Here is a 13778-nt window from a genome sequence, read left to right as displayed (position 1 = left end):
AAGCGTGTTCAAAACTAAACATTTAAAAAACTTTTTAAAAACATTTTTAAATGTTTTTATTGAAGTTTTTCATTTTGTACAATACAAAATAAACAAATCTGTGCAGACCAGATAGTTTTCAAACGCCCAACATTGGAAATAAGCCCCCAAAATCCTAACCTCCATCCCCTCTTTTAGTTACTTTGAAATATTTTGTATTGAAGCTTTTACATATTGTATACTATACAAGCAGTAAGGGCGACTGTGCCGATTACACTGTACATATTAATTTCCTTTGTGTCCCTCATTGTTTCAGGGTCCTCCTTCCCTCATTGTTTCAGGGTCCTTTCCAGGGGCCTTCACTGTGGGCAATCATTCATTACTTACAAGTGGGCCCTCCCTTCCCCTTTTGTTGTTGAGCCCTCCCCCTTTTTCACAGTAAGTACGTGGATTGTCACAGTAACTTCATTGCGTTGTTAATGTAAGCCTACTTGTGACACTAATAAAGATTATTATTATCTGCCCCCCTCCCCATCCATCCCTGTTGTCGGCCTTCCCTCAGGGGCTCCCTTTCCTGGGTTCTTGTTCGAGGCTCTCTGGCCTCAGTATCAGTTGTTTTCTGGGCTCCCCCTCTCTTTTCCGGTGGTCTCTGTGCACCCTCCAACTCCCCCCGCTCTATTGACTGTTGGTTTCAAACAGGTCCTGGAACAAGTTGGTGAATGGCCTCCACGCTTTGTGGAAGCCATCCTCTGACCCTCGGATGGCGAATTTGATCTTCTCCAGGTGGAGAAATTCCAATAGGTCAACCAGCCAGCCTGCACCCATAGGTGATGCTGCTGATTGCCAGCCGAGCAGGATTCTCCGGCGGGCGATTAGAGAAGCAAAGGCTAGGGTGAATAGTTCTGGCTGGCCTGATACCCCGATCACTGTCACTCTCGGGCATGGCTCCACCCTCATCGCCATAACCTTAGACATCGCCTCAAAGAAGGCTGTCCAAAACCCGACAAGGGGCAGGCCCAGAACAGGCTGAGCCTCCCTGGCACCGTTCACATTTGTCCTCCACCTCCTGCTCATTCGGGTTCTGGTCAGGTGAGCTCTGTGCACCACTTTGAATAGCCCTTAGTGTTCAAAAAAGGTTAGGTGGGGTTAATGGGTTATGGGCATAAAAGGGATAGGGCGGAGGTGTGGGGTTTAAGTAGGGTGCTCTTTCCAAGGGCCGGTGCATACTCGATGGGCCGATTGGCCTCCTTCTGCACTGTAAATTCTATGATTCTATGAGGCTGAGCCTTGCGCAGGAGGAGGTAGAGTTGGCCCTACTCAGAATCCAAGAATCCCCAAAACAGTAAACATTTTCAATCCGGAGATTGAAGCTTCTGCCTGCGAATAATGATTTAAATCATGAAAAATGTCCTTTAAAAAACTATACTGAGGAAACTCAGATTATCACTGTCGTACATTAGCTACCATTGTTGGAAAATAAATTATTTCTTAAACTTTTAAAATGTGCCTAATAGTGCTCCTGTCTCTAAGGAAATGAGGGCATTTTGAGAAACCCCTTACCAGTGAAATTTGTGTCATCTCAAAATCTGAACCTAGGGTGTAGGCCAGGCTGGGCGTAGGGGCTGATTTGGGCAAACTGAATCCTGCTTTGATATCAGTGGTGTAAATGAGCAGAAACTCTGCTTCATGGTGTTCTAAATCACTCCATATTTCAGTGTGTAATCGTGGCTTGTTACCTGATCGTGGCTTGTTCCATAAGCTTGTACGGCAACTGCAACAAAATACAACCAATAAATGTTTATACATCAGTAAATACTCCAGGGTGTCTTTCAATGGCTTTTGGGGACGGTGGGTGGCATAATGGATAGTTACCACACAACAGAGGGGAGAAATACAAGAGACCCAGAGGGGAAATTTTTTCACACAAAGGATGGTGAGCATCTGGAACGAGCTGCCAGAGGCAGTGGGAGAGGCAGGTACAAATAAACAGTTAGACAGTTACATGGTCTGGGTGGTTATAGAGGGATATGGGCCAAATGTAAGCAAGTGGGACTAGCTTAGTGATAGAAACTGGATGGCATGGGCAAGCTGGGCCGAAGGGCCGGTTTCCATGCTGTAAACATCTATGACTCTATGACCCGATAACAGGAAAATAAATCAAATAGAAAATTATAAAACACAAAACAGAATTTTTCTTTTAATCGTTGACAGGATGTGGGCAGCACCGGCTGGGCCAGAATTTATTGCCCATCCCTAATTGCCCTTGAACTGAGTGGGTTGCAGGGACATTTCTGAAGGCATTTTGAGAGTCAGCCAGATTGCTGTGGATCTGGAGTCACATATAAGCCATGCCACATAAGGATGGCAAAAGGCCATCAATGAGCCAGATGGGTTTAATACCACAATCGACAACGGTTTCATGGTTTCCATTGGACTTTGAATTCTACATTCTTATTGAAGTAAAATGTCAACATTTGCTGTGGTGGGATTTGAACCCTGGTCCCAAGGGCATTACCCGGAGTACCCGGACCAGTTCAGTGACAACACCACTAGCTAATTGCTGAATTGAGGGGGGGGGGGGGGGGGGGGGGGGGGGAAGCACCAGTCTTTGAACAACAAGGGTAAAAGTTACAGTAATTATCCACTGCCGTACAAATTCATAAAAGTCGTACTGTGGCCAGAATAATCCACTAGCAGTATAATGGAAAAACAACTGAGGGAAGAGGATCCTGAGGTGAAAATCTTTACATAGATTAAGTGAATGAAACTACAAATCAATGGTCTTGTGGTGATGAAATAATACAACGGTTGCCGAGAGTCCTGGACAATTTATGAAGAAACTGTCCCGTACCGGCCTCCCCGAACAGGCGCCGGAATGTGGCGACTAGGGGATTTTCGCAGTAACTTCATTGAAGCCTACTTGTGATAATAAATTATTATTATTGTTATTATTTTGGCTTTTTCACAAGTCATTCTCTACTGCTCACTATTTGTATTATATAAATGGAACCAAACATTCTGTGCAGGACACCAGTAATGCGTATGGTTGTGGGGATCTTGCTGATTGACAGCCGTACCCACATTGCAACAGTTATTACGCATCAAACAAAAATCATCCACTGCATAGTGCTTTGGGACCTGAGGATGTGAAAGACCCTATTAAAAAGTTAAATCCTCCCTTCTTGCTTATCTCTGGCAGATTCCAAGGATATTGTTTTGCCTAAAGCATACAAAATCACAAAAGTTTGCCCCGCCAATATTTTACCTGCTTCTGCGGAATGATGATGATACTTTCAGGATACCATGGGCGGGATGTTCTGACCTCCCGGCGGGTCAGACAATCGCCAGCGGGCGGCGTAAATCCCGCACGGCCAGCCCGCGATATTCTCCGGCCTCCCAAAAATCCCGTTGACGTGAATCATGTCGCGTGCCTCAGAGAATGTCGAGCACCAGCGTGACGCAACGGGCCCCGGGGCCGCCCCAATTCTCCAGGCCAGATTGGCCGAAGTTCCGCCGACGTCATCATGCGTCACGCCGGCGTAAATCAAACCACCTATTTAATGGCGGCAACCAGTCGTGCTGGTTGCCGGCGGCCAGCTCGGAGGTAGGGGTCGGTGTGGGGCGGCTGCTGGAGAAGTGACGGCACGGATGCAGGTGGTGGGGGGGGGGGGGGCGTCACAGGAGCCGTTGGAGTGTGCATGCTGTGGGGGGAGGGGCTGCGGGGGAGAGGCTGGGGGAGAGGGGCTGGGGGGGAGTGGCAGGGGCCGGGGAGGAGGGGGGGACGGGCGGGCGCGTGCCGGGGGGGGGGGTGTTGGGGAAGGTGCGTGCCGGGGAGGAGGGGGGGGTGTTGGGGAGGGTGCGAGCCGGGGAGGAGAGGGGGGTGTTGGGGAGGGTGTGTGTTGGGGAGGAGAAGGGTGTGTGGGGAGGGTGCGTGTTGGGGAGGAGAGGAGGTGTGGGGAGGGTGCGTGTTGGGGAGGAGAGGGGGTGTTGGGGACGGCGCGTGCCGGGGAGGGGTCCTGTCTGGCATCTCACAGACATTGGTGCATCCGTGCAGTGACAGACGCCCTATATGCCATTGCGGACCGCTACATCCAGTTCCCTGTGCACCGGGCCAGCCAGGATGCCCGGGCAGCGGGCTTCGCTGCCATGGCTAGGATGCCCATGATCCAGGGGGTGATCGATGGGATGCACGTTGCCGTGCGGCCACTTGCGGATAACAGGGCTGCGTTCACGAAGAGGAAGGGCACATATTCCATGAACGTGCAGGTGGCCTGTGACCACCGCATGAGGATCCTGCACGTCTGCACCCGGTTCCCGGGCAGTATATATGACTCATTCGTATTGGCGCAATCATTCATACCCACCATATTCGAGGGACGCCCTCCCCCCCCCCCACCCCCGGCTGAGGGGCTGGTTGCTGGGCAACAGGGGTTACCCGTTGTGGTCGTGGCTGATGACACCTATACTGAGGCAACAGACTGACGCGAAGAACTGCTACAACGGTGCCCATGCAGCGACCAGGGGTGTGATAGAGAGGTATTTTGGGCTGCTGAAGATGCGTTTCAGGTGCCTGGACCGCTCTGGAGGGCTTCAGCACCAGCCTACCACCCTCACCCCACCCACCCAATACCAACCACCCTCACCCCACCCACCCAACACCAACCACCTTCACCCCGCCCACCCAACACCAACCATCCGCACCCCACTCGCATGCACACCACCACTCCATTGCACATCCAACTGTGGCACAACGGGCGGGGCTCACATGGTCGCCGGTGGAAGCGTGTCCATTGCAGGCCATGGAGGATGATGAAAAGCCGCCCTGTGATGAGCTCTGGGCTTTACATCGTTGGACAATATCTGACCCATGGCAACAGTACCACCATCCAGACTGTCCCTGCGTGCAGCCGTGACACTGCAGCGCACGGTCCCGTTGGCCGCCTGGGCAGATGGCGAGGGTGACTCGGGGGGAGGGGGGGGCACACTCACCTGAGGCTGATGTTCTATTACCCCTCACACAACCACTGACGCTCACCTCACACCTGCACGCATTGGGCAGAGCTCAAGGCAGCTTCTGTAGGTGTGAAAGTGATTTTAATAACAAACAATTCATAAATGTGCCCTAGCTCCAGAACTAATCTGTGCCCTGCACCTGTGCCAACTTACTCAGTGTCTAATTTTTTGGCCCACGGGCCCTATGACTACGTCTAGGTGGTTCCCCAGATGGTGGAGCAAAACTAGAGGTGGACTCCTGCGATTCCTGCCCTGTGACTAGGGATCCCTTTGGCGGCCGTTTCCTGGGGCGGCCCGGCCTAGATGGGCCAGGCTGTGGCTTGGCCGACTGGGATGGCGAGTTGCCAGCCTGTGCTACCCGTTGCCCATCAGGTGCACCTGGGACGGAACGGCGGGGTGGGGGTGTGGGGGGGGGGAGCGGCAGGGGGGAGTCAGAGGTGTCACAGTGTTCCGGGACCTCCCCTACAGGGGGACCGGGAATGGGCTCCTCCTCCCTCAGGGTGCCCAATGGCCCCCAGGTCTCTTCATGGGTCAGGGATGAGAATGGACCAAGCACGCGACGCACCCACCCATCGACACCTGGCCCAATCCTGGAGGCCCACCCTGGTATCAACAAGGGTCTGCAAGTTTGCAGCCATGGAGCTCAGGGAGTTGGCCATCCCTGTCTGTATCTGGGCGACGCCGGCCAGCACCTGGGAAATGGCGCCGATGCCCTCAGCGACGGCCTGCAGAGATTGGGTCATTGCCTGTTGCGACTGGGCCGCGGCATTGAGCGCTCCTGCGATCTGCTGCTGGCTCTGGCTCATGGCTGCCTGTAAGAGGGCAGCCATGTCCTGGGCCACGGACGCCGCCTGCACGGAAAGCCCCACACCTTGCATACTGCGACCCATGTCTGACACCGTCGCACCCATTGCCTCCACCGCGGACGCCACCCGTGCGGTGTCAGCCTGGGTGGCACGCATGACCGACACCACTACCTGCTCCTGCACGCAGGTAGACTCCTGCACCTTTGTCTGCAGCTTCCGCAAGTCGTTCGTCACCTGCTTCAGTCATCCCTTGGTCCGTGACTGCATTGGGTCTATGGGTGGGTGTGGTAACTCCAGGAACCCAGGACCCGTCTGGGCGGCAGATAATTGCCTGCGCCGGGTTGCCCTCCAACCACCCGGCCCCTTGGCTGCTCCTGCCTCCACCTGCTTTACCGGGGCGGCTGTGTTAGTGTCCCAGATGCCTCATTGCTAAAATGCCCAACCAAGGTGAGTGTCTCTGCGATGGTGGAGGGTGTAGGAGATAGCAGTGGCGTATATCGGTGTCCTGTGCATCAGTGTCCTGTGTATCAGGGTCCTGTGTGTTTGTGTCCTGCGCGTTGGTGTCTTGTGTGTTGGTGTCCTGTGTGTCGGTGTCCTGTGCATCAGTGTCCTGTGCGTCAGTGTCCTGGGGTGGCTGCGACTGTTGCTGTGGCTGTCCTCCTCGTCACTCCGTGTGGCCAGCCGGTATCACCGCACTCGCACTAGATGTGGGCGCCGTCCGCCTGGTGCTCCGGGTCAGTCCCTGGCTCGTGGCCGCCCTGGAACGACCTGGGGGCATCGTATGCCTGATGGGCCGGTTCTGTCCCCCCTCACCCCAAATCCCCCTACACCCATATCCCCCTTCCTCCCCTTCCCTAAAATCCCCGTTCCCCCTTCCCCCAAATCCCCCTTCCCCCAAATCCCCCTATATCCCCCTTCCCCATATCCCCTTCCCCATATCCCCCTTTCCCCATTTCCCCCATACCCATATCACCCCTTCCCCATATCCCATTCCCCCATATCCCCCTCCCCATATCCCATTCCCTCATTTCCCCCTGTCCCCATCTCCCCCTTCCCCATTTCCCCCATCCCCCTTGCCCCCTATCCTCCTTCCCCATATCCCCCTTCCTCCACATCACATTCCCCCATATTCCCCCCTCCCCCCCATATCCCCCTTCTGCATATGGGAAGATATGGGGATTTATGGGATATGGGGGAGGGGATATGGGGGAAGGGGGATATGGGGGAAGGGGATATGGGGAAGGGGATATGGGGAGGGGGATATGGGGGAAGGGGGATATGGGGGAAGGGGGATATGGGAGACAGGGGGATCTGGGGAAGGGGATATGGGGGTAGGGGATATGGGGATTTGGGAGGGTAATGGGGGAGGGGGGATATGGGGGAAGGGGGATATAGGGAAGGGGGATATGGGGGGAAGGGAGTGGGGAAGGGGGCAGGCAGTGGGGGGGTCTCACATGGTGCTGCGTGGTGGGTGGTGTCTTTTGTGCAGTGGCGCCGTGCAAGTCCGTGACGGGTGACACCGTCGCGAATGGCGTTGCGCCGCTACTAGCCCATTCCCGGACGGAGAATTTGCGATGTTTCGGGGGGTTCCGATGCCAGAGTGATTTGCGCCGTTTTTGGCGCCGGGTTCGTGCCAATTCACGGAGAATTCCGCTCCATGACTTCAATGCTCAAAGCTGGGGGAACATCCCCAGGTACTTTAGGCACAAGATCACTTCTGAGATGATCAAAGTGGTGAAGGGTATGGTGCCCAGGGAGCAATGTGCTCAAATTTCAGTGATGTGTGTGAGAAGCAGGGCAAAAAGAGTTGGATGCTCAGTTGTCTTTTCTTCACTTAATTATGTTTTGGCTTAAGCAAACAGTCAATGTAGAGCTGAGTTTGCAGAGTTCCCGTCAAACAGATTTGGATTTAGCATTTGCTTTATGTTGACTGAGCTAGTCGAGACTGTAGTCCCCATTTTCCAATTTGTGTTGGGTTGGGGTATGGTGTGGAGTCACAGTGGTCATAATGTTGGTACTGAAGTATGTGGAATTATCATTTGGGAAACATGAGCACAGACTATAATAGTTTGATAACATACATCTCTAAATGGACAAGACTTCACTACACAAAAGGAGGAAAACGACACGCCAGTAAATAATATCTGGGATAATTTGTGCAAATGTAAATCAGTGAAATTGTGTGCAAGGAAACACAGCCCAGTTGTCTTGAATGGCTTCATATTCATGTTCACTCCTAAACCTTCTCTAATTTTGCCAGAATGCTTGGGAGTGGATGAGGCTGAATCACTCACTAATACCGCTTTGGATACTGTTGAGGGAGATGGCTTACCAGGGGAAGGCAGCAGCAGCCAGGTTCATGGCACCGTGGCTGGCTCTGCTGCACAGCAGGGCAGGAAGAAAAATGGCAGGGCTATAGTGATAGGGGACTCGATCGTAAGGGGAATAGACAGGCGGTTCTGTGGACGCAATCGAGACTCCAGGATGGTATGTTGCCTCCCTGGTGCAAGGGTCAAGGATGTCTCGGAGCGGCTGCAGGACATTCTGGGGGGGGAGGGTGAACAGCCAGCTGTCGTGGTGCACATAGGCACCAACGATATAGGTAAAAAACGGGATGAGGTCCTACAAGCGGAATTCAGGGAGTTAGGAGTTAAACTAAAAAGTAGGACCTCAAAGGTAGTAATCTCAGGATTGCTACCAGTGCCACGAGCTAGTCAGAGTAGGAATGTCAGGATAGATAGGATGAATGCGTGGCTCGAGAGATGGTGCAAGAGGGAGGGATTCAAATTCCTGGGGCATTGGGACCGGTTCTGGGGGAGGTGGGACCAGTACAAACCGGACGGTCTGCACTTGGGCAGGACTGGAACCGATGTCCTAGGGGGGGTGTTTGCTAGAGCTGTTGGGGAGGGTTTAAACTAATGTGGCAGGGGGATGGGAACCAATGCTGGAAGTTGGAAGGTAGTAAAACATGGACAGAAACAAAAGGAAGTAAGGGGAAAAGTGCAAGGCAGAGAAGACATAGTCAGAAATCCATAAGGGCGACAGTACAAGGTACAGTGACTGAGGGGAGCACAGTGAATAGGCCCAGTAATAACAAAAGGACTAAAACTGGAGATGTTAAGATTCAAAACAGAGGTAAAAAAACCAACATAAGTGTACTTTACCTGAATGCTCGTAGTATTCGGAATAAAGTAAATGAGTTGGTGGCACAAATCATCGTAAATGACTATGATTTAGTGGCCATTACTGAAACATGGTTAAAGGATGGTCACGACTGGGAGTTAAATATCCGAGGGTATCAAACTATTCGGAAGGACAGAGTGGATGGTAAGGGAGGTGGTGTTGCTCTGTTATTTAAGGATGACATCCGGGCAATAGTAAGGGATGACATCGGTGTTATGGAGGATAAGGTTGAATCCATTTGGGTGGAAATCAGGAATAGTAAGGCGAAAAAGTCACTGATAGGAGTAGTCTATCGGCCACCAAATAGTAACGAGATGGTGGGGCAGGCAATAAACAAAGAAATAACTGATGCATGTAGAAATGGTACAGCAGTTATCATGGGGGATTTTAATCTACATGTCGATTGGTTTAACCAGGTCGGTCAAGGCAACCGTGAGGAGGAGTTTATAGAATGTATCCGCGATCGTTTCCTAGAACAGTATGTAATGGAACCTACGAGGGAACAAGCGATCCTAGATATTGTCCTGTGTAATGAGACAGGATTGATTCATGATCTCATAGTTAGGGATCCTCTCGGAAGGAGCGATCACAATATGGTGGAATTTAAAATACAGATGGAGGGTGAGAAAGTAAAATCAAATACTAGTGTTTTGTGTTTAAACAAAGGAGATTACAAGGGGATGAGAGAAGAACTAGCTAAGGTAGACTGGGAGCTAAGACTTTATGGTGGAACAGCTGAGGAACAGTGGAGAACCTTCCAAGCGATTTTTCACAGTGCTCAGCAAAGGTTTATACCAACAAAAAGGAAGGACGGAAGAAAGAGGGAAAATCGACCGTGGATATCTAAGGAAATAAGGGAGAGTATCAAATTGAAGGAAAAAGCATATAAAGTGGCAAAGAGTGCTGGGAGATTAGAGGACTGGGAAATCTTTAGGGGGCAACAGAAAGCTACTAAAAAAGCTATAAAGAGTAAGATAGAGTATGAGAGTAAACTTGCTCAGAATATAAAAACAGACAGTAAAAGTTTTTACAAATATATAAGACAAAAAAGAGTGGCTAAGGTAAATATTGGTCCTTTAGAGGATGAGAAGGGAGTTTTAATAATGGGAAATGAGGAAATGGCTGAGGAACTGAACAGGTTTTTTGGGTCGGTCTTCACAGTGGAAGACACAAATAACATGCCAGCGACTGATAGAAAAGAGGCTATGACAGGTGAGGACCTTGAGAGGATTGTTATCACTAAGGAGGGAGTGATGGGCAAGCTAATGGGGCTAAAGGTAGACAAGTCTCCTGGCCCTGATGGAATGCATCCCAGAGTGCTAAAAGAGATGGCTAGGGAAATTGCAGATGCACTAGTGATAATTTACCGAAATTCACTAGACTCTGGGGTGGTCCCGGTGGATTGGAAATTAGCAAACGTGACGCCACTGTTTAAAAAAGGAGGTAGGCAGAAAGCAGGAAATTATAGGCCAGTGAGTTTAACTTCGGTAATAGGGAAGATGCTGGAATCTATCATCAAGGAAGAAATTGCGAGGCATCTGGATAGAAATTGTCCCATTGGGCAGACGCAGCATGGGTTCGTTAAAGGCAGGTCATGCCTAACTAATTTAGTGGAATTTTTTGAGGACATTACCAGTGCAGTAGATAACGGGGAGCCGATGGATGTGGTATATCTGGATTTCCAGAAAGCCTTTGACAAGGTGCCACACAAAAGGTTGCTGCATAAGATAAAGATGCATGGCATTAAGGGTAAAGTAGTAGCATGGATAGAGGATTGGTTAATTAATAGAAAGCAAAGAGTTGGGATAAATGGGTGTTTCTCTGGTTGGCAATCAGTAGCTAGTGGTGTCCCTCAGGGATCCGTGTTGGGCCCACAATTGTTCACAATTTACATTGATGATTTGGAGTTGGGGACCAAGGGCAATGTGTCCAAGTTTGCAGATGACACTAAGATGAGTGGTAAAGCGAAAAGTGCAGAGGATACTGGAAGTCTGCAGAGGGATTTGGATAGGTTAAGTGAATGGGCTCGGGTCTGGCAGATGGAATACAATGTTGACAAATGTGAGGTTATCCATTTTGGTAGGAATAACAGCAAACGGGATTATTATTTAAACAATAAAATATTAAAGCATGCCGCTGTTCAGAGAGACTTGGGTGTGCTAGTGCATGAGTCACAGAAGGTTGGTTTACAAGTGCAACAGGTGATTAAGAAGGCAAATGGAATTTTGTCCTTCATTGCTAGAGGGATGGAGTTTAAGACTAGGGAGGTTATGTTGCAATTGTATAAGGTGTTAGCGCGGCCACACCTGGAGTATTGTGTTCAGTTTTGGTCTCCTTACTTGAGAAAGGACGTACTGGCGCTGGAGGGTGTGCAGAGGAGATTCACTAGGTTAATCCCAGAGCTGAAGGGGTTGGATTATGAGGAGAGGTTGAGTAGACTGGGACTGTACTCGTTGGAATTTAGAAGGATGAGGGGGGATCTTATAGAAACATTTAAAATTATGAAGGGAATAGATAGGATAGATGCGGGCAGGTTGTTTCCACTGGCGGGTGACAGCAGAACTAGGGGGCATAGCCTCAAAATAAGGGGAAGTAGATTTAGGACTGAGTTTAGGAGGAACTTCTTCACCCAAAGGGTTGTGAATCTATGGAATTCCTTGCCCAGTGAAGCAGTTGAGGCTCCTTCATTACATGTTTTTAAGGTAAAGATAGATAGTTTTTTGAAGAATAAAGGGATTAAGGGTTATGGTGTTCGGGCCGGAAAGTGGAGCTGAGTCCACAAAAGATCAGCCATGATCTAATTGAATGGCGGAGCAGGCTCGAGGGGCCAGATGGCCTACTCCTGCTCCTAGTTCTTATGTTCTTATGTTCTTATGTAATAAAAGATCACAAGTTTTTATTTGCCGAATTCGACTTTACCATCATCATGTTTATTGCTTTATTTTGCTTCTCTACTGAATGAGGCAATTTCGCGCTGAATATTTCTTTTAGATTTCATGTTCAAAATTCCGGTAGATTCCAGGGTTAAAGCTCCATTCATTTCTGACAGCCCACAGCCTCCACCACTTCCTGTAGTTTGCCCAAATGCATTGGCCATCGTATAGAATCGCAACAATTAATGTCACCGGGACTGTGGCACAGTGGTTAGCTCAAGGTCCAGGGACCCGAGTTCAATTCCAGCCGCGGATGACTGCTTGTGTGGAGTTTGCACTTTCTCGTCGTGTTGTTTCACCCACACAACCCAAAGATGTGCAGGGTAGGTAGATTGGCCACACTAAAATGGCCCTTAATTGGAAAAATTAATTGGTAGTCTAAATTTTAAAAAAAAGATGAAGCCAATGATTTAACAATTAGGCTGGCATGAGGCAATGAATGCTGGATCGTACAAAGTGGACACAATAGGCTTATTGCCAAGGTTTATGAGCTTCAGGCATCGTTTGACAGTCAATGTATCATCATAAAATCCCTATAGTGCAGAAGGATGCCATTCAGCCCATCGAGCCTGCACTGACTCTGTGAAAGATCACCTTACCTAGGTCCACTTCCCCACCCCATCCCTGTAACCCCACCTAACCTGCACATCCCTGGACACTAAATGGCAATTTATCATGGCCAATGCACCTAACCTGCACATCTTTGGACTGTGGGGGAAACCATAGCGCCTGGAGGAAACCCACACAGACATGGGGAGAACATGTTCGTTGTAGCAATAGGTTTCAGCCACATGGCCAGAGGCATCAGCCTTCAGGTGGGGGTTATATGTGGTCATTGAGGCAGTAGGGCAGGGAAAAGGGTTGCCTCAGAATGGGTACACACAATCCAGGTGTTGGCATGGTGGTGCCACGAGCAGTTGCCTCCCAGCGCCTCCTTCCTACCCTCCCATGGCGGCCTACTCTGCGGAGGGTCCCTCACTCCCCCCCCCCCCCCCCCCCCCACCGAGCACTGGGATGGCAAGCCTCTCACCCCCGGGCTCTTCGCCTATGAACTACTCACCTACTCGGCTCCCCACAGAAGCCCTTCAGCCAGGTTCACATTTTTCAAAAGGAGTACTAATCGGCGCCAGCGTGAGCACTTGCTGGGAAAGAAGCTGATTGACAGGAGGCCGTTGGATATCGGGTGACTGTTAATTGTATGGAAATAGAGTTTAAGTGCTGTTAATTGGTTTCTTGCCACGCTACGGCGAGATACCGAGTTTGCCTACGGGATTGGGCCGGTTGGATCACAAACTGGTGTGGATGTCCATTTTTGGCGTCTCCCGCTATTCACCAGCCTCGTTTCGCTCGAGTGCAATGAGGCCAGAGAAATGCGCCCTATATGTTGAAATGCACAGTGATAAGAACAGAGTCATCACCACCTTAAGAGAAATTAGGGAATGATAATAAATGCGCACCTTGCCAACAACACCTAGCTCCAAAACCTAGGACTTGGCTCTCCACTCTGCAACTGGATCCTCGATTTTCTGACCAACAGACCACAATCAGTAAGAATGTACACCAACACCTCCAAAATAGTCCTCAATACCGGGGCCTCGCAAGGCTGCGTTCTTAGCCCCCTACTCTACTCCCTGTACACACATGACTGCGTGGCAAAACTTGGTTGCAACTCCATCTACAAGTTTGCTGACGATACGACCATAGTGGGCCGGATCTCGAATACCGATGAGTCAGAATACAGGCGGGAGATAGAGAACCTAGTCGAGTGGTGTAACAACAACAATCTCCCCCTCAATGCCGGCAAAACGAAAGAGCTGGTCATTGACTTCAGGAAGCAAAGTACTGTACACACCCCTGTCAGCAT

Source organism: Scyliorhinus canicula, chromosome 15 (assembly GCF_902713615.1).
Source record: "Scyliorhinus canicula chromosome 15, sScyCan1.1, whole genome shotgun sequence".
NCBI classification, from domain to species: Eukaryota; Metazoa; Chordata; class Chondrichthyes; order Carcharhiniformes; family Scyliorhinidae; genus Scyliorhinus; species Scyliorhinus canicula.
The sequence above is the reverse complement of the archived record's forward strand: the minus strand, read 5'-3'. Positions refer to the sequence as shown.